We start from the raw sequence: 27,040 nt of genomic DNA, 5'->3' as shown, positions 1-27,040 counted from the left end.
CTGTTCCCAGCCACTGTGCTCCGCAGTGTGGCTTGTATCCTCTCATAGCGTTATGATGCATTAAACCACAACACTGAATCAATTTGCTTTTTTTCCGAAAGCATTTTGATGAAGTGCCTTAGTCACTGGGCCATGCTGGTTGGGTCCCGCTTTCTTTCTTGGTGGCCAACAGGCTGTTTTAAACTTCCTCAATTCAGTGGAGTGAAGAGGGAGGAGGTGGTGGTGGTAGCTCCCTTGATCTAAGGCAGTGAAGGGTGGTGAAAGGTAGACTGTTCTGGACACTGTGAAATGTTTGAGTACAGTAAAGCCTGCTCCTCATCAGAAGTGAAGATGCAGCTGCTGGAATGTCATGGTGGTTAAGTCACTGATTACAAAGGTTGAGCTATTAACAGGTAGAATAACTTGTTCTTCAAATGCCAAGCACTTTCCCTGGTGTCCTGGCTGGCTGGTATCCCACCAGAGATCCGTGTCCCAGTCATCCACAAGTTATAGAAAGCTTATGTGACCTGAACTGCTTAAACTCAAGGTTTGGGAAACTGGTTGGTTGTTTTTTTTTTTTATATTGATCCCATTTTTAAAGAATTACTTTTGCATTTCTGTCTGAATGGTAACTAATTCTTCATTCTCAAGCAATTAAGAAGTGTAGCACTTGAGTTTGATGCACTTTTTTGCTTTTGTATAAATAAATTGTACCTTATACAAAATTATGTGTATCGACTTATAAATAACATGCACATATTAAACAACCAATTATGAGTATTACAAAATAGGGAGGCTAAATGTGGCTTGCGTGAAGCAATCAAATATGATGTGTCTTGATGAAAAACAGCTAGGTTCTTTAAATCACTTCTGAATGCTAATAATCTAATTTATTTCCAGTTTGATGTTCCAAGTTGAGAGAAATCTAAAACAACTCAAACATTTCTGGAGGAGCAAAGGTTCTTTGTTAAAGCAAAGAAACAAGTGGTGTACTAATTTCCTGTGTATTCTGGTGTAAATACTCTTCTCAGTTGGATGCTATTTAAAACTGGTTGAAGATGGCCCGTTCCTAACGGTGAGCTTTTTTAAAAATTGTTTACTTTTAAGCTGCAAACTGTAATTTGGCCAAGCCAAGCTTGCTTATCTGGACTAAAATATTGCCAGTGGAATTTTTAATTATATGATTCTCAACTTTATCACATTTGCATAAGAAACAACCCCATCCCCAAATTGCTCCACAAACAGAGCCTGGAAGTAAAACACAGCAATGCCATAAATGAGTTCCCAGCATCTGCCTTGCTGATTGGAACAAAAATTTTAGCCGCCTGTTTGCATTGCTCAAAATTGACAGTGGAGGCGGAGGGCGGCTGTGGTGGGGTCCAGCAGTACGACCTGCATGGTGAAGCAAGGCAGGGAGCACCCAGCACTCCTTCTCCACCCCAGCTCCTGCCCCAGCATTCTGATGATGATGGCTCACCCTTAGTGCTCCTTGATGGGATTGGAGGGGGGAACATTGCCCTTCATGGTGGATGTCCATCAGGAATGATAAATGGTGTCTAATGATTAAATTTATGAATTACTTTGAGCTTAGCTATGTATATAAAAGACTTTAAAGAAAATGGTTGATTGATTGATTGCTTAGGGACATGGTTTAGTGGTGGGATGGCAGTGTTAGGTTAACGGTTGGACTTGATGATCTTACAGGTCTTTTCCAACCTAAACGATTCTATGATTCTATTCTATGATTCTATGAATACTCCTTCATAAATAGCTTTTTTTTTTTTATTTTATTTTTGTGTCATGCTCAGCATCTGTCTTGCTTACCATCTCAGAAATGTGCTGCTGATCCTAAAAAAGCTGTTGCAGGTTTAAATTCTCTTTTCCTGTTTAAAAATAATTTGAGTAGTGCAATAGCTCTTGGAGAAGACCCTGGACAGAGGGTACACTCTGGTATCACCGTAATACTGCAGTCTTAGCTGTGCATGACCTGGAGTGAAAATATAGAAGTGCTATTCTGTGATTACAAATGTTAGCAGTATCCTTTACATCTGCTCTTTTTACGTTGGGAATGATAGCCATTGCTCCTCTTGAGATTTTTTTTTTTTTTTTCTTTATGGGGAGACTTTGTCACCAAACAGAACAGTTATTTTTGTTAAAGCAGCTACTATATGTTAAATAACTGTATCTTTTTAGGATATTCTAAGCACTGCAGAACAGTAATCATGAAAATTGTAATGTTAGAAATCATGATTTAAAGCAGTTTCCTTTTGCCAGTTTCATCGGTGGTTTGGGAGGTGGGTTGTTTTGTTTTCTTTTTTTTGTTTGTTTGGGGTTTTTTTTGTTTTTTTTTTTTTAATCATATATTCCAGGGTTTTTACTGCTCCCCATATTGTTGTGTGGAAATACAAACATTGGTAAGAACTTCAGACTGCTGCCAACTGCACAGGGTTAATATACAGAAAATGAGCAATGGTAATAGTAAATCTTCCTGTTAGTGTTAATATTGGATTTTACTTACACTAATAGGGTGTAAAATACATTTGTGTACTGTAAAGTCAACAGTCTCTTAGATGTAAATCAGCTTTAACCCAAAACCTGTGCTTTTTCCCTCTTTTGAAATTTCCTCCGTATTTTATCTTGCTGCTTTATTCAAGTGACATGCCAGAAATCTCTTTTCAGCTTCATTGATTTTCCCCTCCTCCACAGCCATATTTCTTCCAAAGCAACTTAAAGGACATCGAAGGATAAGAGGCAAAAATTGATTACCTACTACCAGTTAAAGTAAGCTACAACTCTTAAGATAAATTAGGTTGTCAAGGTTACATTCTTTCATCTTGGGCTGACCACAGCCTTAAAACCAAGGGATCCAAAGTGCTAAAAATAAAGATACAAAGACTTTTTGCCCTTTGAGTTGCCAAGGTGTGCAGTAGCACCGGTACCTCCTTATTTACCACTTGACTCTGAAGAACTTTGACAGGTACGATATAGTTAGCAAATTCAAGCCCGCTAAGTATTAATTATCACTTAAGAGTTGTAGTGGGGTGTTTTTTGTCTTTTAGTCGCCTAATTATATGTCTAGCAATAACTTCAAACAATGCTGCCAACATGAGAAGTGGGCTGAGAGGCCTTGATGTATCCTAAATTTAGAGAGATTAATACAGAGGAAAACTTAGGTGTTGAGTTTTGCTTTTTTAATTGGCTCCCCATAGTTTAATTTAGCTTAAAAAGGGGGGGAATTGCTGCTTGCTGATAAACCAGAAAGGGAGCTAGCTTTGATGTTTTATGAGTGATAAAATATTAATAGAAACTTTCGACGTGTTTTGGAGCTACATGTCGAGCTACGGAAGCCAGCTTCTTGAAGAGTCAGCGAGCTGGAGAGAGCAGGAGGTGACGGGGGGGCAGGGGGAAGGTGGGAGGCTGCTTCTGTTGTGCTGTATCCAGCTCTGTTAGCGGTGCAGGCAAAAGAGCCTCGGAGAGGTTGGATTTAGCATGCAGGAGGCTTTTATTCTTTAAATTAAAGCCACATTATGTTCTGGTAGCCTCTTTGGTCAGAACATGCTGTAAAACCGATCGTGCAGTTCAAGACATTAAAAGTTACCAAATCCTTTGAAAATAGTAGCTGTTCTTAGTTGTGGGTTTTGTGGAACAGGGCTTAATATAAATTCCATTACACACATCTTGGCAGTGGTCCCCACAAAGTATATTTTATAGAATAATTAAAAATGGACACAACTTCCAGGTGCATACACATTTTTCTTCCCATATGCGCACAATGTAGTCTGTGCTTCAGATGATGGAAGGACTAAGAAATTGTTTAAGATGGTAAGAGTTTGAATATAACTTCTCTCCTAGCAAGTCTGGACTTTTCTGGTTCAGGAAAGCCAGGCAATCCAAGTTATTTGGGCTCTGTTATGTCTAGTTTATGTTGAGATAGTTATGAGCCACATGCTTCCACTCAATGTCTGTATTTGTAAGAAGGGTGGTTATCAGTTTATATATTTGTACTGTTCACTGTATAAAAATTTCATGTTGATGGTTAAATCTTATCTATGAGAGGGTATATCTTGCACAGTGGAAAGCAGTATTTGCAGAATCAAGTTATGTATGAGGCTAATCATTAGGGAATTTTGCCTGATGTCTGGCCAGGAGATGGTTCTGTCTGGTCATGTCCGAATCAAGCCAGCATTTCTAAAGATGGGATGTCCTGTCTTGAATGTTTTTTTTTTTTCCAATTAAATACACAGTTTGTAGGCAACAGGAAATCCTTTAGGAAGATACGACTCTGCTATGACTTTCCCAGAAAGAAAATGGCTGCATTTCAAGGTTTGTCCCTGATTAGGATCCCGACCCAGTGAGACAGTTTTGGTATTAGATCCCAGGTCTAGGACCTCTGTAATCATTCAAAATGAAGCACAGAGAGTGCCTTCTTAGGGCTGTAAGTATAGATATGTGTAAATGGAATTTTTTCTCTTATGTCTTGTGTCTTTAGAACTTTTTTTCACAATTGAGTAGTAGTAAACCAACTTATTTTTATTTAAAGACTGTCTAAAGTTTTTGGAAATCATAGGCTTTCCGCTTTCAAAGAAGTGGCGGTATTAACTAGAGGCACTGGTCTACTCTTTCAGCACCTGGCACTCAAATATGAAATTGAAGATGCCCCAAAGTTGCCCTCCTCAACCTGACCACGCAAATATTTTGTGACCTGCTAAAACAGGCAAAGTATTTAAAGACTTGTTCCACTGACAGCTGCTAGCTAGAAAATCCTTCCATGTGACAGAAAAGATTTTCTTGAGTGTGAAGTCTGCTGTGAAGTGTTTGCTCATTTTTCTACTCAGAAATATTTGAGGAATGTCCTAATTTTATTATAAAACCATATTCGTTATTACAGGTAATTGTTTAGTTCTGCTACTTGTCATCCCCTCTTATTTCCATCTCTTGAAACTAAAAAACCGTCACACCCACATCTTCTCATATACTGGGAGCTGCTTCTCCAGACTTCAGCGTTAACAGAGCACTGTGCTACCAGCTTGGAAGGGGATGGATTCTTGCAATTTATGGAGTAATGGGTGGGTACAAGGAGCTGTACGGTTGAGTTGTGTTGCAGGATTGAAGTTTAGGTTGCATCTTGAAAGAATATTGGGACGTACAAATACAATTATTTGTCTGGTTGCGTATTTCTTGTTACACTGTTGTGCATTTAATTAAGTGCTCAGGAATATTTTAAGCAAAGTTTTTTCACAAGGGAAGTGCTGAAGGAGAATAACGCCTGCGTGTCATATGGCTGAGAAGCCAAATGCCATTGAGAACTTGAGTTCTTGTGTATTTTTTACCGTTCTGCAACCCTTACTGCAAGACCTGGCTACAGCAGGGATAGCAGGGACTGATGGCTTTTGAAAAGGTCTTATGTTTATGCCCGGTGTTATCTAACAGTAGAGTTTGTCTCCTATGCAAGGTTGCCAGTTTGGAAGTGTACTGGGAGTACTGATTTTCTGGCCTACAGCCAAAGCTAAAGGGGCTCACAATGATATGACAAGCTTCACTTGATTTGGAGAAGCAGCAATGGGAACGTGCAGTCCATCCTTCACGGTGCCATGTGCTTCTGGGGAAAATGCACTGTACACCACTTCCAGAATCTTGTATGTTGAGTCTAGCTTTGTCACTGAGAACAAGTGGTTCTAAATAGAGCTGTGCCTCTGCAATCTTTTATCATGACCTAAACTTTTATAATATATATGGACGCCCTGTACATTTATCACAGACAATGACTTGCTCATCACTTCAGGCCTGGCTGGAATCCACATTATTAATGCAGCAGCTCCGGTCCATTTTGCCACGCATCTTTCAGACAGGTGGAGAAACGTGGATATGGTTCAGATCATGCCTTTGGAGTAATTTTGTGCTCTAAATCTAACTGTACCGGTGTGTTTCTGTGAGCTCTCCTGGCCAGGTACAACCCTATCGGAGCCAGCTTCGGCCCAAGCTGGGGTTGTGTAACCAGGGCACGGGAGACCGAGCCAAACCCACCAGAATTACCACGCATTTTTAAGTGCTGAGCCCTCCTTTTTGTGAACAGACTGAAGATGGTGGTTGAGACTTGGTTGAAAGGCAGGTAAATTCTTCCTGTCTGTGCTGTCCCCCAGCTTGATTGGTTTTGGTTGGGTTTTTTGGCTTTTTTCGTCATGAGCCCTGCTGGGGAGGATCTGACTCAGCTTTCTACATTCTCTTGGTGTTTGAGAATGTACTGTTTTTTTAAATGAAAACATATTTTTTGTTTTCTTGTGCTTTTTTTTTTTTTTCTTTGTATTTTTGACTTATATTCCTTTTTGGCGATGCTGAGCCTGTATCTAGATTTTCACATTTTTGGAAGATAGCTGTAAGGTGGCTTCAGGGGTCCCTTCCATGAGAGGTGGAGAAATCAAAGTTTTTCTGGGCGTAAAATACAGTGTACAAGCTTCTAAAGTTCATGAATTTAAAAGCCACGGAATTACTGCTCTGGCTGAAGTGTATGATACCCAAACCAGGTTTGCACTTACCTATGGTGGGAAAACGTCACTATATTGTTGTCACTTCTGAATACAGACAAATAACTGCCTTTTATAAAATTGTGAAAGTTTATAGGCATGTTTACAGCCACTTTTATAAGTTACCCACACCCTTCTCTGCATGTGAATAAAAGAGCTGGAAAGGCCACACTGATAATGTCATATCAGGAAATTTTTAATGTAAAATACAGAGAATGTGGGGCTGTGGGATAAGCTTGGGGGGCAGGGGAAATCATACTGAAAGTAGTGTATGGAAGGGGAAAAAAATGTTACTTCTATGCCCTTTTTTTTCTTTTTTTTTTTAAAGAAAAATTATATTACATGGGTTGCCTTTGACATAAGCCAATAAATGTGTTTGTAACCACTGATGTACAGGGATGCTCCTTGATTGCACGTCTGAGCTTTATAATTCTTACAGAATTTAATGCAAATTTAAAAAAAAAAAAAAAAAAAGAAAAAGGAAAAAACCACTAAAACCCCCTGAATCTTGTAGAGCTGAAAATACCACCTGTTGACCAGACTGGATCCTGCTTAATCTTTTTCTGCCAAGTTAGACATTCTGGCAAGTTTCCTTAAGTCTGGATGTATTCAAGTACTGTATTTGGCAGACTTAGATTGTTACTAAGTAAAGATATATGAAAATCCCAGTTCAAACATTTCAGCCCGTAGTTGTTTTTACAGTCTGTCAAGAAGCACAACTAATTGATATTTCACTTTATACATCGGATATAACTTTTCTTACAGTACATATGTGTCTGGAAGTAGATTTTCCACTTAAGTGTCAAGTTCTGCTACTATATATTTAATCTGAAACTTTATAGCACATAAAGTTTTACAGAATATGCGCTCTTTTTAATCAATGGTGTATAGTAACATTTGGTAAGTCACTAATAAAAGATTGTCACCTTTTTTCTACGTCTTTTCAAATTAGCAACATCTTCCAAGTCCTGGATTCAAAGTGTTTAATCTGACTTTAATGCACAGTCTGTCCTTGCAGAGGTGACAACCTTGTTGTCTTAATTTTGATTTTATGAAGAACTGCAAAATCGTTACGTATGACACGTTCTGTATTTGAATGGGATTATTTGAATACTTTTGAGACTTCTGTCCCTTGTATAAAGCTAAAATTAATAACGATAACACTAATCAAACCTACATGGTTTTGACTGCAAACATTAATTGGTCTTTCTTCCAAATCCAGGGCTAGATTTCTGTGTTCACAGCAGTAATTCTGCTTGTCAGTACAAGTATTACCTATTGCATTTGGTGCCTGGGAAGAAAAGTGGAGATTTTTGGTTTTAAATGAGTTCTGGTTTAGCTGAGGAAAATATGTGGACCTCCTGATGGAAAGAGTAAACTCTAAATCTGCACTTACTGGAGAGGTCACTAGAAGTTTCTAAAGCCTGGAAGGACTGCAGGAGGTGTTCAAGCCCATCCCCTGCCTAATGGGGTCTTTGAAAGCTGAAGACCTGAATTGCAAAGGTTGTGTTTCTGATATATCCTACTTTTTATAAAGAGGTTTAGTCTTTAAAGCAAGAACTTGTGTTGGAGAATCAACCATGACAAAGAGATTTTATCCCTAATTATGCCATTGGCTCAGTCCTGTTTCTAGACTGAACGTGTCTGTGTGTTTAGCTTCCAACATTAAACTTTTGCTTGATTGAAGAAATGGTTGTCACCCTTGGACAGGTGCTTATGGACTGTGTGAGCTGAATAGATCAAACTCTTTTTATCTGCTGGTATAATGTAGGGTTTCTGACAGTAAATTATTCTCATGCCTTATTTTGCAGTCTTCACAGTTTTTCAGTGTTCTTTTTGAAATGTAAGTGCTAGGACTTGACTGTATTCGAATGCTGTACCTCTTCTTATTTGGCTGGAAGTAGACGTCATTTCCCTACTCCCACTTGATTAAAATGCTTAGGATTATTTGTAAATAAGGGAAAACTGGCCTCCCAACAATTTAGAATTAAAGAACACAGGCAGAAACTTGATGAAATTCAATATTGCTGTGTTCCTAAAATAACTTGAAAGGCTTTATAAGAAAGGTACTGTCTCATTAGTAGATTACACAATGTTACACTTGGGCACCCAAATAAGACAAAAGTTGATTTTCTTTATTTATTTCTCACAAGAAATCTACTTGGAACAGCCTATTCTGTCCTTGTAACTGATGCAGATGTCAGGAATTCCTTTCTGCTGACATGAAATAATCCTGGCTAATCCAGGTCAGTCAGGACCTTGTAATTAATGTACACTCTTTTTTCTTTTTCTTTTTTTTTTTTTTTTTCTTTTTTTTTTTTTTTCCCTTAGGTAGGAAAATAGGAGCAATCCCTTGTTCAAAGCTCTGAGCCTGGTCCAAAGTGATTCTAAAGGCTTTGAATGGAATGCAGATTACAGAGTAAAACTATGCTAAACTACTAAGTAACAGAGCCCTTTTAACAGAAAATGTTCAAGTCCCAAGGTTTTATGGTAGGGTTTCCTTTTTTTTTTTTTTTTTTCTCCTTCCTTTTTGGTAGTTTGCAGACACACCATATCTTATGTTACTATATAATAGCTATCTTGGGGTGTTTGAAGGGTTAAGGGGAAAAGAAGATAAAAGCTACTTTGAGCTCACTTTGTTACCTTGAACTTTGGATGCTGTTGACTATGGCAGTCAGCTGTGATCACAGGTATTTTAGCAGCTATATAATCAAAAACTATAAATGTCCAGATACGAAATGATCCAGTAATTAGAGGAAACTGTACTGAACCTGATGACTTAAAGTCACTTCTTAAATCACACTGTTGTAGCTGTTAGACTTTATCCTGTGATCTTTTCACAGTACCTTGACAGAGTACTTGAAAACCCTGATAATCAGATTGGCTGAGAGTTACAAGGGAGAGAAGGATTCAGTGTTCTTCTGCCTTGTTTTTTGTACCTCCCCACCGAAGAAGTGCCTCCTGGCTGAGAGGTGTTGCTTGAGTAGCCTGGGAGGAGGACAGAGCCTGGTCTCCTTTAGCTAGACGTCTACCTTTCTTTCTTTGTATATGTTGCATCGCAAATATTAGTAACAGTGCAAGGATGGGCTCTTGGGCGGTTTTGTATACATGTCACTGAAATCTAAACACCAAACAAAGGTTGGACAAGAGCTCAGGTTTTTAAGTTGGAGGGGTTTCAGAAGAAAAAAATCTGTGGCCTACTTACTGAACAAATGGGAAGTATGTGTTTACTTCTTGTATATAAAGTAGCCCTGAATGTTGTTCCACCCCCGCCCCCCCCAGCATGAGATCCTTATGGAGCTGATTCAAAAGTGAAATGAGTTTGTCTAAAACTATGTGGGATTTTGAAAGTTAAGTTTAGAAGTCAACAGTAAAGGAATTCCTAAAAGTTGTACAAGAGAACTGTTTTCAGAAACACAAAAAACCCCTACCACTTCTGTAATGTTGAATAGTTGCTTAGTTATCTACATATATACAGATAGTATTATCTGCTTCATCAAAGTACTCAAGTGTGTTTGTACATGTTATGTCTATTAACCTTGTGCATATGACTTAGTGACCAAAATAATATGTTAAAGTAATGGCTCATAAATTTGCTTGTTGGCTCAGTCCTAATTACGTCTTCTGTTGCTGAAAGTTCCCTTGTCATCTCTTCAGATTCTCCCAAGAGATTATTCTCACTAAAATGCCGAGATTCCTCTTTATCGATATTGGATACTGAAAACAGTATAGTGTTAAACAGTCTGATGCAATAAATGTTGAAATATACAGTGATTAACTGGCTTTATTTACCAGTGTGGTAAATAAATGGGTACACAGGTTTTGGTTAAAAGTTCAAAGGATTCTGCATTTAACTCTTAATTTTCTGCTTAAACTGTGTCCCTTTGAAAGAACTACGGTGTTGCACTGGAAGCTGAGTGATTTACGCTGATCAGTGGACCACCAACTTTGAGAACAACAGAAAAAAAACCTGTGAAGAAACTGTGTCCTGAAGCAAACACACGCATAAAAAAATCTATTGGTTGTCTATTCTGCGTCACACTCGGTTGGCCTACACTCAGTCCAAGTCCCTGTGGTCAGCATTTCTGAACTCAGTGACTCCTTACCTAAGGCCTAACCTCCAAATTAATTATTGGAAACTTAACCTTTTGTCTTAATTAGCCACGAGGTGGTTAAGCAATTGGTAAGTCAGCTGAGAATGGTCATCTACTGTTCTCCTTCCAGTCTTATTTAGGTGATTTTCAAAGACTATGTAGAGGACTCTAAGGGTGCTTTGTGTGGAGCAAGGAAGGTTTTGCTGTGTGCATCTGATGAAAACTGAGGGCCTGCTTAAAATACTGTGTAGTGCTTGCACTATTACTTAGGGCATTTCCCTCCTCCTGTATTCAATAACAGGCTCCAGTAGCACAGCTGGAGTTTGCAGAGGTACCGTCATGGGCAAGGAGACATCTGAGCTGGTGCTGAGTCACAGCCCTGGCATTCAGGAGGCTCATGCATTTGTTTGAGCACGTGGATGCTATCACTTTCTCGTGTGACCGTGGCACATTGCTTAATATCACTGTGCTGTGTCCTTGTATCTACAGTATCATTGTGACTGGTATCACAGAATAGTCTTCTGAGGTTTATTCAGTGTTTTTGGGTTTTTTTAAAGATACCTTGAGATCTTCTTATGAAGATGTTACATCCATACTTTGTATTTAAATAAGATGTGGGAATGGAATGTTCAGAAAGCTTACATGTACTATGGATGCAGTTTCTCTGCTTAACAAAACAAAAGGAAGTTTTGAAACACCTCCTGTAAGTTGTGCTGCCAATAGCAATGATTCTAGTGTTATCATAGAGCAAATACAGTTTTAAAGTGCTTATTGTAACAGAAATCAGCATATTTGGACTCAGTACTATGAAGTTCTTGGAACAAGGCATTTAAGAAAGTGATTGACTTTAAATGAATGAAGAATTCGTGGATTTAGAATGCCTGACGTGCTCATGGCCAAGTGCTTTTGTTATAAATCCCACCTTACAGGAGAAAAGTTATGATTTCATGATACTGCTAAGCAGATGTAGCACTAGTACAGTCCCATCCTCTCTCTAGTTATATATTCACCTATCTCTGCTTGCTCTCACCCAGCATGAAAACCATGATGTTTCAGGAGCAAGACCAGCAGGAAAGTAATTTTTTTTTCTTGGTTTTGGGGGTGGTGGTGGTGGTGGTGTTTGTTGTTTGGTTGGTTGGTTGGTTTTTGCATCTGAACTGTTTAGCTATCCCTGAGCCAACTTACTGTAGAGCTTTGCTGCTAATCTTCTGTGTTGTTTATAAGTATTTTGTAGGGCAAATCGTACTTTGTGGAGGGGATTTGTCCAACTTTATGGAATGCAAAGGCTGAATTCAAGATTAATTCAGCACTTAGTAAGCTGTTCTGCTTCATGCATGCTGAAGAAGTGCTAATGAAATAATGGAGCTTATGGTCTCAAGCAATAAAAACATACTTTGCCTCTGAAGTACATGAGGGGCTGTTTCTGTTCCAGCCAGGGCAATATGATACTCTTAATGCCATGTTGGGAAAGGATGCAAATGATAGCTTTACACAGAGCAACAGGTACAGCTTGCAGAGGGAAAGTGGGGTTTTCGTTGGCTCTGGGGCAAGGCTTTGAAATCTGGGCCTGGTTATTTCCTTGCCTGTAATACTTCAACATGTCCCTGACTTGCCTAAGGAACCTGATAGGAACTTGAGTGTATTCTGCGCAACCCATAGGGAAGAGATTTTAACCTGTCATCTCAGGAGAATTTCCTCTTTTTTTTTTTTTTTTCCCCTCCGTAGTTGGTACTTAATGTTGTTTCGCTCTGCCCACTGCCCTTCTCTGTTTCAATCCTCCCAGATCTTACCTCGAGGCAAAAAAGGAGCTGCTGCAAATCATATCTTTGCAAAGTAGTAACTACCCACTGTCGTAAGGCTCTTTAATGCCTACGGCTTGTGTTGTTACAGGAGATGGTTGACTGCCGATGGAACGAGGTAAATTCTGACTTGGACAGAAAACTGAGGCTTGGTGGCTGGCTCTTTTTTTCAGGGGAAGCTTCTCCCATTCTGTAACTCATTGAGTTTGTCAAAATGTTGCCAGTTTTGATTGGGAGATTTAATTAATTATAGTTGAGTTACTTTTTGATTATGGATTTACAAAAGATTGTCTTCATGTACAAATATAATCTTAAAAACATGGATGCTACAGCCCTTAAGTCCTCACAGGTCTTTTCCACTTGAATTAAAGGGAAGTAGCATTGTGGTACTAGAATGATATTGCACTCGGAAGGATTTGCTGTACTGCAGATTACGATCAAAAATGGAAGGCATGAAATATGCTGGTTTTTTTTTTAAAAAAAAAAATAAAAAAAAAATCTCAGTATCATTAGCAGGAAAAAGGCAGATGTCATTTTATTGACAGATTAAACTGTCCCAGTGTGGAGAAGTCAATGTGCAAATACGCACCAAAGAGGGAAAAAACCCACAGCCTCTGGGGGTTTCCTCTGAAACAAAGGGTGAAAGGAGGGAGACCCTGCCCTTACTTCAAGGATTGGGAAATGGCATAGAGAAATGGAATTGCCTCTAAAATACACCACAAATGTGTGGGCTTTCCAGGAGTAAGTGCTACTCTTCAGAGTCCTGGGATTTTATTTGCCAATTATTTGGTATAATCACTTGGTTGTATTTAAAATGCAGTGCCCGGACTGGCTTATTCTTTGTACAGTGATAATTAAATAAAACCTGTGCTCTCCAAATCTCTACTCTATTCTGTCTGAAGAAGAGCAAACAGCAGCTCTGATTTTAAGGTGTATTCTTGGTGGATTTTCATTTTTTTCAACAGTATTTGCTCAGTGGTTGGTATAATCCTGTGTAAAAGGGTTTTTTTGCTTACTCAAGCATGTTCTGTCTGGCTACCATTGTTTCATCCCTCACTCATAACTGAGGACCTTAATGCTGAAATCAAACAAGTTTGAGTTTCAAACCCAGACAAGTTTGTTTGGTTTTGGTTTTTTGTTTTCTTTTTTTTTTTTTTTTTTTTTTTTTTTTTTTTGTCATTCCATTTCCATTTTACTTTGTGCAAACAGGTAGTACTTTTGTTGGCTGTTCTGTAGCTAGCAGTCGCATTGAAAGCATTTGAAGCCAATTTTTATACAGAGTAAACATTCTGTGGTTAGAAGGGCTAAATTAGCTCAGGTGCCTTTACTGCTGGTATATAACTCCTTATCTTGAAAGTAGTATCCACCAACTAATCCTTTATTTATGTTGAGCTTTGGAATTTCCCTTGAAATGCCTTTTTGTAACCTCTCCCAGTATAAATGGGAAGTGAACAGACTGACAGGTAAACAGTGAGGTTGCAGATAAGCAAATTAATAACATGCATGAATATAAGTTTCTTCTCACTGGTGGCAGGTTGGATGCCTGTGATTAACCTCAGAAAGAGTGCCAGCGGAGTGCTTATTCCTGTGATATGGTTTGTTACCTTTTGTTGTACCATTTTACAAAGGAATCTTTTTCTTGTGTTTATGCATGAGAGGACTGAATTTGTTAATCCAATGTCCAAGGCTATGTTTTCAGTCCTCAAAAGAAGGAATTGTTAAACGAGAATAGCTAATTTGCGATAGCAATCTCAATGTGAAATCCTAGTGGACAGGTAGATTTTCTTCCTCTAAAGCAAGCTGGGATCACAGCGTATTCTCCAATTCAGCGTGAACAAAACAGTAGCCTATTTCCATTTTACGATGATGGAACTAAGTCAACTTTACTCTCTTGGCATAAAAAGGTATTGTTTTAGTTTGGTTTTGGTAAATTCTTAGCCCCATTGTGAGATGGTCTTTCTGGTTACAGGATTAAAGGTAATCCTAGAGAATCCTGATAGAGGTGGCTGAAAAAGAAAATCTGTAAAACAATTGTATTGCCTTTCTCAGGTTTCTGGTTTTACAATAGTATATGATTGCACTGACAACTGGTTAACTGAGAGTATCCTGTCATAGGAGCAGAACAAGGAGTATGGCAGAAGCTACTGCTTTCTTCTCTCCCACATTGAGAGAAAACGTCCAGTCCGACACTTTTGAAAGGTAGTAGTGATGGGAATTTGAATCAGCCAGAAGTAATGAAATCCTAATTTTGGTTTAGTTATACCCTGTATGATAAAAGAGGCTTGTAGGCATTATGGCTGAAAAAGCTACCTTCCTATTATTCTCCTCCCCGCCCCCCCCAAGAACCAGGTAGCTTGCCATTTCAGACTAGATCATGGTGTATGCCTGCCTACAAGAAGAAAATAAATTCTGATTTGGTTTGAGTTTTTGTTTTTATTATCCAAGATACTGCAGCAGCAGCAATATTGCTGTTAGCGTGTAATGGAGAAAACTGGGCTAGACTAAGATGTTGTATCTCCCTTGTGCAATGGAGGATAATTGCCCCTGTTTTTTCTTTAATGCTCCTTGCATTCAGGGTCTGAAGGAAGGATTATGTATGCCCATATTCAAAGAGCTTTTTTGAGCTTTAGGGGGGCTGGTGGGAACGGACCCTCAGGCGGGTGTCATGGCCATGGCCGCCGAAGTTTTAACTGAAAGTGATCACCCAGGCTCCAGCTGGCAGAAGACTGCAGGAAAAATGCTGCTTTAGACCCAATAAAAGCAAGCACTCATGAATATGTTATTTCTGCTGTGAGCTTAACGTGTAATGGTAGTACAGAATATGCCTGCTCAGAGGCATGTAACTCGGAATTCAGGGTTGACTTGTTCAGATCAAAGAGGGAACTCAACCAAAAGACTTGCTCGGATTTTGAGAGATGCAAAGATAACTTTTTTTTTTTTTTTTTTTTTTTTCTTAAAGAATGTAACAATCAACAGATCTGAATGTAATGCTGATCCTGCTGTAAGGCTGCAGAAGAACAAACCAATTCCAGGGGAAAATCAGAAGTGTAGTAGTTTTCGGTACCCAGTCCCTTGTGGAATGGAGTCGGAGATCTTTGTTTTTTATCAGAGAAAGGGTCATAACCTCATCAAGCATTCCCTCCCTTCCTCATCACTCCCCAAAGGTGCGGTACTCTTAATTGCTTTTGGCAGGGAAAAGCTATGAGGAAGTTGGGGAATATGTTTTATTTTATGTTACTGTCATTAGTCTGAATTAGTTCTTAATCTAAAACTACAAAGACATTATTTATAAGGATGTATCTATTGCAGTTTCGATTTGTTTCCACTCCTCTAGGTTGTATAAGGTAAATAGTGATAGATACATGCTTAACTTGAAGAAAATTGAAAGTAAGTGCTTCAAATTCAGTACTTGCCTATTTCTTTACAAAATCGGTGAGCCTCTCTGTGCGTTAGCCTGATCTAATGTGATAATGACTGTACTTATAACCTGTATACAACACAGACTATTTTTCATATATTTATACTTGCTAGATCTGTATTAAGAGTAACTTGTGAGGTGATATGAGGTGTTTCTAATCAATATAGCAAGTAAACTAAAAATGCAAAGCCTTGTTTAGCATTTGATCCTAGTTTTTGTGAAGACTTTTATTCTTTGCTGCCTTGATAGTATGAATCTAGATCACCTGTTTATATCCTATATCTAGACTATATTGATAGTCTATGCTTAAATTAGCATTAAATGTAGTCCAACAACAATGGTGGGGACTTGGTGGTCCTGTGGCGGCTGTTCCTGTGAGCTGAGCAATGTTAAGAGAGTTGGTAGCCCTTCTGCTGCTAAGTTTGCACCTGGATGGTGTAGCTGCCTGCTGAGAAACCAAGAGCAAAGGCTACAAATGACTCTATCTGTCTTCTCCTCAGTATGTCTATTAAGTGCTGCCTTTAATACATTGGTCTCTGGCCTTTCTGTTTGTTTTGGGGGCTCCCGTTGGTATTTTTACTCTGTAACATTACTCTCTAAAAATGCATACTTAAAAATCCCCTAAACAGGTAAAATTTCCCTGTGTAGGGTAATAGAGTCCACAATAGAGCTGTGATATTGTCGCAGCCTAGGTGAGCCACGTAATTGTGGTGGAAGAACTTTTAATTAAAAAAAAAAAAAAAAGTAAAAGTGTTGCTATGAATTAATAGACATATAACTTCTAAGTAAACACATGTAGGATATGTTTAATATTAAAGTGAGGAACTCTGCTTAAGACGAAAAGCAAGATTGCTCAGACCTTCATTCTTCCCTCACAAGGACCAAGTTAAGTGTGTGATAAAGGTGTGCATTGTTGTTTGCTGAATTGGGGCCACTATCAATATTTGAATGTGGTGGCCAAATCCAAGGCTGTTAAAAATAGGCAAAACTTGGAACTGGGTCAGGTATTACCTGACCGAGGTTGTTTCCTTTTTGGTATGTGCAGCTGAAATTCAAACCCTGCTTCCTCCAAATTCTTCAGGTGTATTAGAAAGGTGCATGAAATACGTCAACTCATTTTTGAACAAGTGTGATATAAACCCTCCAAATTCTTGGATGCAGACTACAGTAATGAAAGAAACAAATCTGTTCCTGGTGGCACGGGAAAGAGCTGGAAACACAAACCCTGAAGTTACTTGTGAATTTCTGTTCAGGAAGGTGTAGCTCATTTGCTTAGTGCTGCCTGAGGGAGGGAGCTGAAAGATGATTAAATTAGTTTTCTGATTGTTTGTACAGAAGCTTTGAGTGTTATCACTGGGTCAAGTTTATTTTCACGTTTTGATCAAAGTTAGGTGCAGAACTGAGAAGTTAAAAATTGATATGCTGGCAGTGAGAAACAAGCTGTCTCCTTTGCTCCTTCCCCTTCGCTATCCCATCTCCTTTCCCTGCCATCCAACCTTAAAACCTTCAATAATTACTTTGATGATTGAAATTATGGAAATGTTCCCAGTGGTCCAGACCTGCCAGGACTAATTAAACCTCAGGATTTGACAGGTTTTTTTCAGTTTAAAATTGAGCTTTGTAAAGCCTATCTGAAGACATGATTTCCATTATCTCTCTAGAGGCCCTGACTCATTTCATACTTTAATACAATTCCTAGGGAGTAAGCTTACTTTATCTTTAATTTACACAGCTCTGAAGTTTAAAAAGAGTTAATGAAAAACATGCACTAATCAGTCTTTTGCCATTTGCAGCTTCCTTGTTGCAAACTTTGGTCAGAACACGTGAAAGGAGGGACAGGGAGTTTCCTTGAAGCTTAAATGAACAAGGTGCTGGCCCCTACCCATGAAGTATTTTACTTAGGTTTGTGGGGTGCCTTTTAAGAAACGCAGGGAAGTCTGTAGCTGGTGATGTTCATGACTGCTGAAGTTAGTTCACTGTATTTTCCAGGAGCTTTCTTTTGAATGTACTGTTGGGCATGCGTGCAACAGCGTAGCCACTGTTTGACAAACATTGATGGAGCAATAAACTGTAGCTGTAATTTGGCTTAGTGCTTAGGCAGTGTATGTATTGCCCTCCAATACAGCTAGAACTTATCTTTCAATGCTAGGATCATTTCCAGTAATATTTTGACACTTTATGAACACTTTACTCGGGTACACGTTGTACTAGCGGTAATACAGGCTGTAGCGAACATGACCAGTGGCAGTGAGCGATACCGGGTGTTTCAGAAGATGTGGTAATTGCATCGCCTGGGCTGCCCTGCCCATTGCAGAGCTAACTTGTGCTTCTAGGACCTAAGCTCTTGTACTCTTCAAAGTTTGAAGTTCTGTGTAATAGAATGGTTGGTGTTTATTCCCACCATATGCTTGGCAGGTGTCAGTGGCTGGCTCCTTATTCTGCATGGCTCTGCACCCTTAGCTTCTCGACTGAGGTTATACGTGTCTGAAACTGGCCCGTTGCAATAACCATGAGTTTGCCTCTGCCAGCAAGGAGCGCTACCCACTGCCGGGCTTTCCCCAGTTAATTTAGATCTTGCTTTTGTTACCGAACTTACTCTTTAGTCCAGATTGACGCTCATATGTAAGTGTTGCTTCTGTTCAAAAGGATGCTTTTGTTTAAAATAGTCTTAGAAAAAAGAGAGAGGCTCTTTCTTGCTAATGTAGCTGCATGGCAGCCGTGTTTTCTTTTTTTCCTCTCATTTCTGCTCTTTCTCAAGATCTGCAAGCTTTCAGTTTTGGATTAGGAAAAATAGTACTTTAAAAATAATAATTAAAAAAAAAAACCCAAACCCAAACAAAAACCAGAAAACACCTCTCTGTCCCTCCATAACTGTGTTTGAAAAAAAGAAAGTAAAGTATTCGTACTTACCTTGGGGAAAGAGGTTAGGCTGGTACCTTTTATTCTGTTTCATGTATGTGGCTTCTGTGGCTTTGGTGCTACTTGGTAACTTCAGTAACTCCACCATGTGCCCAGAAAAGAGAGTAAAGAAAGAGCTGCTGTATATGCAAGTATGTGCATTTAAGAAGTTTGAGAGGCTTTTTTTTTTTTTAGTTCTTAAATTCTAACAGTTTATTTAACATCCAGCTAATTCATTTCCTATTTTGTTGGCCGAAAATAGAGTTTTTCTTCCCATTTCACTTGCCAGAATTATGTCAGTGCAGGTTAGTGATGCTCTGTGTGTGTGTGTGAGAGGGGAGCATGTTACTATTTTAAGAAAGTCTTTTCCATCAGTCCCTTATGTAGTCTGTACAGGGAGTTTGTGTCCTAGACATAGTGCAAATAATTTGCCAAGCAGCATTTCCCGGACAGCTTATGGAGAGCAGTTCTGGAGGCTTCCCAAACTTAAATAATTGAAAGATGCTGCTTGGCATGCCTGCAGCTTTCTGGAGCTGGAATGCAAAACTGGAGGTTGAATAAACTCCCTCCCTGAGGAGGCTAAAGATGCTGCAGAGCAGCAGACGAGGAAGAAGAATTTTCCCGAAAGATGCCTTTTTTTTTTTTTTTTTTTTTTTTTTTTTGAAGCTGTATTCCTCTTTGAGGCCTGCAGTGATGGCAGGTGTCCAGCTGTGGTATCAAAACTGCGGTTTTAAAAATGGAATGAGAGGATGGCTCTTAGCCACTTGTTAATCCTGTGCTGAACGTCTCCAAGAGAGTAACCAGTTACACGGCTTCACGAGCGCAGAAGTAATCATGAGGAGGTGGGGGGACTTACTCTGCAGGCATGTTTCTGGACAATAACATTTCTAGAATGTTTGCAAACAGCAGTAGCTAATTATCTGTTATTTGTTGGGCTAAATGGGAAGTATAGTGTATATAGAGTTACGCCTCCAGTGAAAATGAATCTGCGTTTGCTGCAGGATGAGTTTTTGGGGGTAAGCCTTTTCTTTTACATTTTCTATCTTTCTCACTTTTTATTGTTTTTTATTTGGAGTTCCTATAAGACCCTAAAACCAAAGAATCTTTTATTAAAAAAACTGGTAATGCTGTTCTGTAAAAGTACATATGCCATTATTTTGGTTTGTCGTTTCTTGCCATGGGCCAGCTATATAATGTAATACAGCAAGCACTTAGTGACTGCTGAGTAATTTCAAATAGGAAAACCGGCACATACTGCAACCCTGTCTTTTCATGCCAAAAATTTTCTGAGGAGGGTTTTTTCTGAATTGGTCATTGAGTCTAGTGTAGCTGGGATGACCGGTCCCTTTGGCCATTGCAGCTTGTTCATCTCAGCATGCATGTGTTCTGTCATCTCAGTAATGTACCCAAATGTCTTTAATTCACTACCTGAGTGGCAGATATTAAATGCTGTGGGGCTGTTTTGGTCATCACCATAATTGTGTTTTCTGTGGGTTGACATAGCTGTATAAGAATGAAAAGCTATGTTACAACACTAAGTATGTTATTCCTGGGTCTTCATTTGCCATTTCTCTTTGAGATGGGGGGTGGGGGTGGAAAAAGAAAAATACAAACTGCAGAGTTTGAGTTTGAGACGTGCCTTATGCTGAATTTTTACAGAAACCATAGAAGTGCAAAGTATTCTTTATTTTTGTGTCAGTATAATACCTTACTCTTGTCACTGTTAGTGATTGATTTGTGGAAGTATGTTGCACAGGGGTGTGTGAAAGCTTAAGTAGTTGCATTGTTTAGTCAAAAATGGAGCAGATCGTGATCTTAAATACCATTCCAGTTTCATTTGCTCTCTCTGAAAATTGCTAGCTATATAAAAAAAAGTTATTGATTAATTTTACCAAAACCTTTGCAGAAGCATTCTACCTTTAACTTGCTGGCTTTTAGGGAAAACCAAGTTCAATACTTTACCTTTCTATGGTTCAGAATAAGTCACTTGCATGTCCTGGTCTCCATGTAAGTGCTCTGCTGAAGATGGATTGAAGTTCTAGTTCTTGTTATGGGAGAAAGTGGGAAGAAAGGAAAAGGATGCATTTAGCACTGCTCAAAGGAACTAGCTCTAACAGGAGATACAAATCCCCAGACCGTACCTCTGAAGGTTTGCTGCAACTCAGTTTTGTCTGAATCAGCTGATAGGAAGTGATGTCCATCCAGAAACTAATGCATTGTGTGTGCACTTATGCACGCACATGCGTGTGTATTGATGGATTTTATGATTCCAGTTAATTCCACGCCTGAAGCTAAGCCTATATTTAAATGAGGATAAAAAGAGGATACGGTCCGCCTGTCTGTCTGTCACCAAGTTCTTTTCTCATGCTTTTTAATAACCCACAACACCTCACCAAGGGTCCTTTGATAGGGAAGGGAACAGGCATGTCTTCTAGTTGAACCTGCAGAAACCAGGCGTCCAGTCTTGGGGACAGCTACGGCTGATGGTTTGTGCAGCTCCGGAGCGCAGGTACCGTTGTTCTCTCAGAGGTTTCCAAACCCTTTGGTGCAGTGACAGAGGGGACAACCTTCTTCTCCCTGTAGCCCCTGGGCCATGTATTCCTGCCATTCCCTCCCCTGGCACAAAGAGTCGTGCAGCTGCTCCATTTGAGCAGAAGCCTGGTGCAGGTGGAAACTGAGCCAGGTGGCCACAGGACCATTACTGCTGTTGTGAGCCCTCATGGGGCTTGAGACTATGTGACCCAGAGCAAGAGGAGGGTGGCAAGCCCACAGGTGGGCTTAACAGGGATTTAAAGTGACTCTGAAACAGTGCCCTGAGACCAAACTGGTCTGAAAACTAAGAACCTAAATGTATTTTGCTCACTGTCTGTGATATCTTCATATTAGCATTTAATTCTCTTGCAATGATTTTGACTGAGTATAAAACAGGTAACTGTTTATTACAGCCTATCAAAAGGCGTAAGAAAATATTTAAATGGTATTTCAGAAAATAATTTATATTTTTTTAAAGATATATTTTTCGTGTGCCTTTAGAATAGAGAGAGAAAAACAGCAGATGGAAAACACATTATATGATTGTTTCCTTCAGGGATTAATCTTTTGAATGACAAGAGCGAATATTTGGGGGGATACGTTTTGCCTGTGTATGGTGTGTTTTTTCACACTACTTATAAATATACTTTAATCATGTTTGCTAGCAATGTCAGGATAGCTAGTGTATTTCCACAACAATGTCTGGGTTTTGAGAGTGGCCTAGAGAGTACATGGCCAGTTATAATCTTGGACAGCTTTTCTAATTCATTTATTTTTATAGCCTGGGGCTTTCCACTGCACTGAATACTTTCTGACCTTTAATTGCGTTTACTGGAGGGTGGGGAGGAAAAAGGAGAAAAGAAAGGCCTTAGGAAATCCCTTTCCCCACCCTTCCAAAGAAGGTAACTTTCCTTGTGAGTCTTGTTTGGGTTTAACGGGTGCAGGCAGAGGAAAAAATACAGGTCACTTTGCATCCTTCGTAAAAGCTAAATGTTAAAGCAAAGTCTTGCATTACAGATTTGATAAAACCTCTGTAATAAATGAGTATGTCAGGTTTATAAAATGTTTGTAGTCCCTGCTGATTTTTTTTTGAGTATTTCTAATATACTCTATTTACTATTTCAATAATGCTTACTTAAACTGTGTATTTATTACAATGGATTTTGCTTTGGGTTCGTAATGTGTATACTAAATCATATATCTGTTAAGATGCTTTTCTTCCTACTTAGAGAGAGTTCATCCAGTTTTCTCAAATTGAAAGTATTCTTCCATGCAGTTGCTTACTTTTTTGCTAGATTAATTTAATCCACTCTGTTATTTCCATTTCAAATCAATACCAGACATTTGGTTTAGTAATGCCTCTCTCCTGTGATCCGGAGGGTTGAGTTTGTCAGCTACTTTTCTACAGCTGGAGAAAATCTATTTGTTCATTTCTTAACCTTTTGACATGTCTGTTTTTACAAGCCCGGCTGTTTTCGGTAGAGGATTGAAGTATAGAGTAAAAACTACAGAAGGAAACATCTTGTGTTATGATCAGAGTGTAAACTGAGCCTAGTGCAACCAGGGAGGAGTATGCTTACATAAAAGACCTCTATACACACAAAAAAAACCCCAAAATAGACACCCTCCTCTTCCTTCACGGGATTGCCTGTTGAATGTTGACGTGCTGTAATAAAACGTGATTCTTTAAAAGTTTTATTCGTATATCCTCGACATGTGACTGTAAAATTGACTTGCAATTAGCTAAACTGCTGATTCTTCACTATAACAGCAGCGTCAGCAAAATTGAGGCCACGCTTTCCTTCTGTTCATGGCAGCAAGTGAGGCAGGTCTGAAAAGTCACGACTGCTGACCTCGGTGTGAAGATCCTAAGGTGCCCTCACCATTGTAATATGCAGGGAAATGCAGGAGTTTAAAGCATTCAGAGAGGAATTGGTTCACAGGATCTGCACGCTGAGTGTTTTCTGATGGCATGCTGGCTCTGACCCCAAGCTCAGGAGAGTCCCAAGTCACTGCTGCACGTAGGTGCTGAAGAAAGAAGTAGTTTTATCTGTCTTCTGACTTGGGGCATTATATCCATCAAACCTTTAGGCTCTGGCAACTTAACACTAATTCTACTTTTATTGCACTTGGAAAGTATAAGATTATAGCAAAACTACTTAACCATTCTGTATTTTCCCAGTAAAAGTGAAGGTTTGTAATAGTGTGGTGTGACAACAGGTCAAGTTTTTGCCCTTTACCCTTCTCCCTCAAAGTTAGTTGTGTCATCTGGCAACAGAATGCGTTGTTAATGAGTATGTGTCTAAATATATGCATAAAGTTGAAAGATTTTTATTTTCTCTCTCCTTATGTCATAAAAAATGTGTCTATGTTGCGATGCCAGAGGCCACCACTATGATTAAATGTCATACAAACATGTGTGAGAGATCTGTTCCTAAGATTAGTGTAGAAGCTGAGGGTCTATCTACTGCAGCAAAAGTATCCAAATGGGCATAATCCTGTTCCTGACCCTACGGACTCAGGAGCTGAGGCCTCTGTGCCCCTGGGACGGGGTGGCTGTGCTGGAGGAGAGCTGGCCATGCCCTAGCTCGGGAGCGCTGGCAGAAGTTGCAGTTGTCACCTCTGGGCTGTGGTGATGGAGTGACCGCTCAAATCAGAAGCTTGAGAACAGCTGTCTGTCTAGAAGAATTTGGTGTGTCAAGTAGGCAGACTTGTACCAACAGTGTAAGGAAAGAAGCTAATCTCATATAGTGGAGCTTTCTTTTGCAGTAGCAAAGTGGATCACGGCCTCTTTAGATTTCTGCCTAGCAAGGCTTACACCTAGGGTTGTTCCTAATGCAGCAAATGAAGACCCATGGCAGATGGAAACTGCTCCCATGGCAGATGGAAACTGCTCCCTGCACTGAGCAGTCATTTCGATTTTTTTTGTCGGCTGTTAAAGTCTAGCTCCAGGGCCTGTTTTCTAAAGTTACTGTACCCCTTCAGCTTCCTCTTGCCTGAAGCCCTGAGTGCTTAGCATTGACAAGGGACATCAAATCTAGAAAGCCTCAGCAAAGGGCTGTTCTTAAAATTGGGGTCTAATTCCCTTGCCGTGACATAGAGCTCTATGTGAGAGGAACGTCAAAGTTACCAAACTAACCACAGTGCTAAAATTTCATTATGTATAGTCTCTGCCTTCACTGTGATGCTTTATTCCTATTTCTTGAAATTGTACTAAACATCTTCCATTTCAAGTGGAAATTTCTGATGAGCTATGTGGCTGCCATCAATCCATACCAGTTTTCCAGTCAAGAGCACATGTAAGTTGTGGCATCAGATAATCTGGAAAAGCACAACTGATGATTTTTTTTTTTTTTCTTCTTCACTGTGCATTGTTTTTCATCTGCCCAAATGCAGGAGATGGACCCCAGGGTATCAGCTCCTCTTGCATCAACTCACTTGTTCTGACTAAGAGAAAGGATAAATCATTCATGCTAAGGGCTCAGGACTTAAGTGCATACAGAAAATGTGCCAAAGCTGAAGCCATTTAACTTTTATGGCAGGTTAGAATATAACTCCTTTTTCCAAACTGTTTATTTAATTTAAAGCTTTAGATGTAAATAGTACTGGGATATCAACTAAACTTTTTAGGTGGCCTAGCGCGTGATTGATGCAGTACGTCCCAGTGATAAAGAACATCTTGTCTTTTAAGTGGGTAAAAAATTATTCTCTTGGGCTGCTGATGCCTGGTTAGTAATGAGAAGTATGATTTTTTTTTTTTTTAATATCAGTAGGATGGCAATTCTAGTTTCTGATTTAAATACAGTAAATATTTCCTTAAAACTCATATGGGAAAAGTCCTCGGTAAGCACTTTGGAAATCTGAAAACTCAGTGCGCCCCATTCATAACCCTTCTGTTCAGCTTTGACAAGTTGGAAGATTTTTTTTTTTTCTTAAAATGAAACTATTTCAGATGAGAATGTGGAGTTGCCTGGTGAATTGCCTTTATTTAAACTAACAGTGTAAGCTGCTGCTTCCTGTGCTCATTCATCTCTGTAACCAAAGGGATAAATGGAGGGGGCAAGTGGGAGCGCTACAGAGGGACTCCTAGCGACATCACTATGTGGAAAGTAATAGTACAGGCTCAAAGCAGAACCACCAGTATCAGGGATATGTTCCTAAACCAACTCTGTTAGTTTGAAAAGAGAAAAGCAAACATAAGAGAAAGGAATGTCAATAGAGGGGGAAAATGGTGGGCTCCAGTGTAACACACTCGGTGCATACTTCATAATTGTTTTCCTCTTTGCTAATGGTGATTATCAGGTCTTTTATCTTAAATATGCTTCTTGCCACCTCTGGGTGTGAGAGACAGAGTGCTGACATAGTGAGACATGGGGTCCAAACTATCCTTTTCAGGGTATATAGAACCCAATTACAAAACCCCCCTGTAGTCCCTCCAGTAAGAAACCTGGCAAATCCCGATGATATTTGTTTTGCTCCCATCCCTGTATGTCAATGTTAGCATGTGACCACGAAGAAAATCGATAAAATAGAAGACCACAACTCAAAATCTTATTAATTGGCAGTAGTGACTGTATTTGAGTATTGAGTGGGTAGTACTTCTGTTCTGTTTTCCCCGGTCTTTCATCCCCCCACATTCCTCCCCCTGCAGTATTCTTCCAAGACAGAGTTATTGGCAGATGCAAAACTATTAACAACAAGTTATCCACAGCATCACGACTTTAACTTGAATATTCTTCTAACACAGGAAATACTTCTTCCCCTAGGCATGAATAAGTTATAAATAAAACACATATATAACAAAATCAACATACATTAAATGTAGTGATTAAACTGGACTAGAGTTCATGCAGTCTTCCAGTAAGCTAGATGTCTTACAGAAACACAGTTTTGTGTCAATGCTGTTCATCAAGTCCTGAAAATGGCTTAATGTCGTTGTACCTTAAAGGGCAAAGGGGAGTACTGATGTTGAAGCCCCTTCTTGATAAGTACGGCGGATCTGTGCTGTGCTTGTTGAGAGATGCTTTCATCCTTAGAGCTGGGACTCCACTGCCTCTGGTAATTTTGCCCTTGAAGATCTCTTGCCTGTGCTGATCCATTGACAGCTTCTCTTCTGTCCATCAACGTACACATGAACAACATGGTTTAGCCATGGAGCTCTTTCAGTTTTCAGTGTTGTATTTTTCTGAGCCGAGGTCAGCTACAGCGATTGCCGTGCAAAAGGCAGCAACATGACCACAGTCAGTTTGACCCTTCTTGCTCTATAGCATTCGGGCATTTGGTGCCAGATGCCTTTGTCATTATTTTCAAAGAACTTTGCTCTAATTTCATCAGGAGGGGATGTTTCTCCCAGATGTTTTTTCTAACCTTCAAAATATTTTGCAATGAATTTATAATTGGCAGGGTTTGTGCATAGTTTAAAGGTTTAAAATGTTTCACATCCTTTAGTTGTAGATTATAAAGAACATGTATTCACTGAAAAAAATCATTGGGGTGGAAATCTTAATATCTTTTGGTGCTCTATTAAGTGATGCTGGCCAATTGCAAAAGGGACCTGTTTTACTCTCCTCGTGCTACTTGTCCTGGGGAGGGATAGCACCATTCTTATGGCTTACTGTATTGAGGTAAATGCTTTTAGATGCAGAAATAAGTATAACTGATGTCATCCATGACTTTATATAGAAATTGATGACATGGAAGGGAACCGCCATCCTTCTCTTTTGCTGAATGAAGTTAATGAAATTATTTGCAAGCCCTGATTCAGTTCAAGTTTCTTATTAATAGTTAGGGCTGATCATG

Source organism: Egretta garzetta, unplaced genomic scaffold (genome assembly GCF_000687185.1).
Source record: "Egretta garzetta isolate BGI_Z169 unplaced genomic scaffold, ASM68718v1 scaffold139, whole genome shotgun sequence".
Lineage (NCBI taxonomy): Eukaryota > Metazoa > Chordata > Aves > Pelecaniformes > Ardeidae > Egretta > Egretta garzetta.
The sequence above is the reverse complement of the archived record's forward strand: the minus strand, read 5'-3'. Positions refer to the sequence as shown.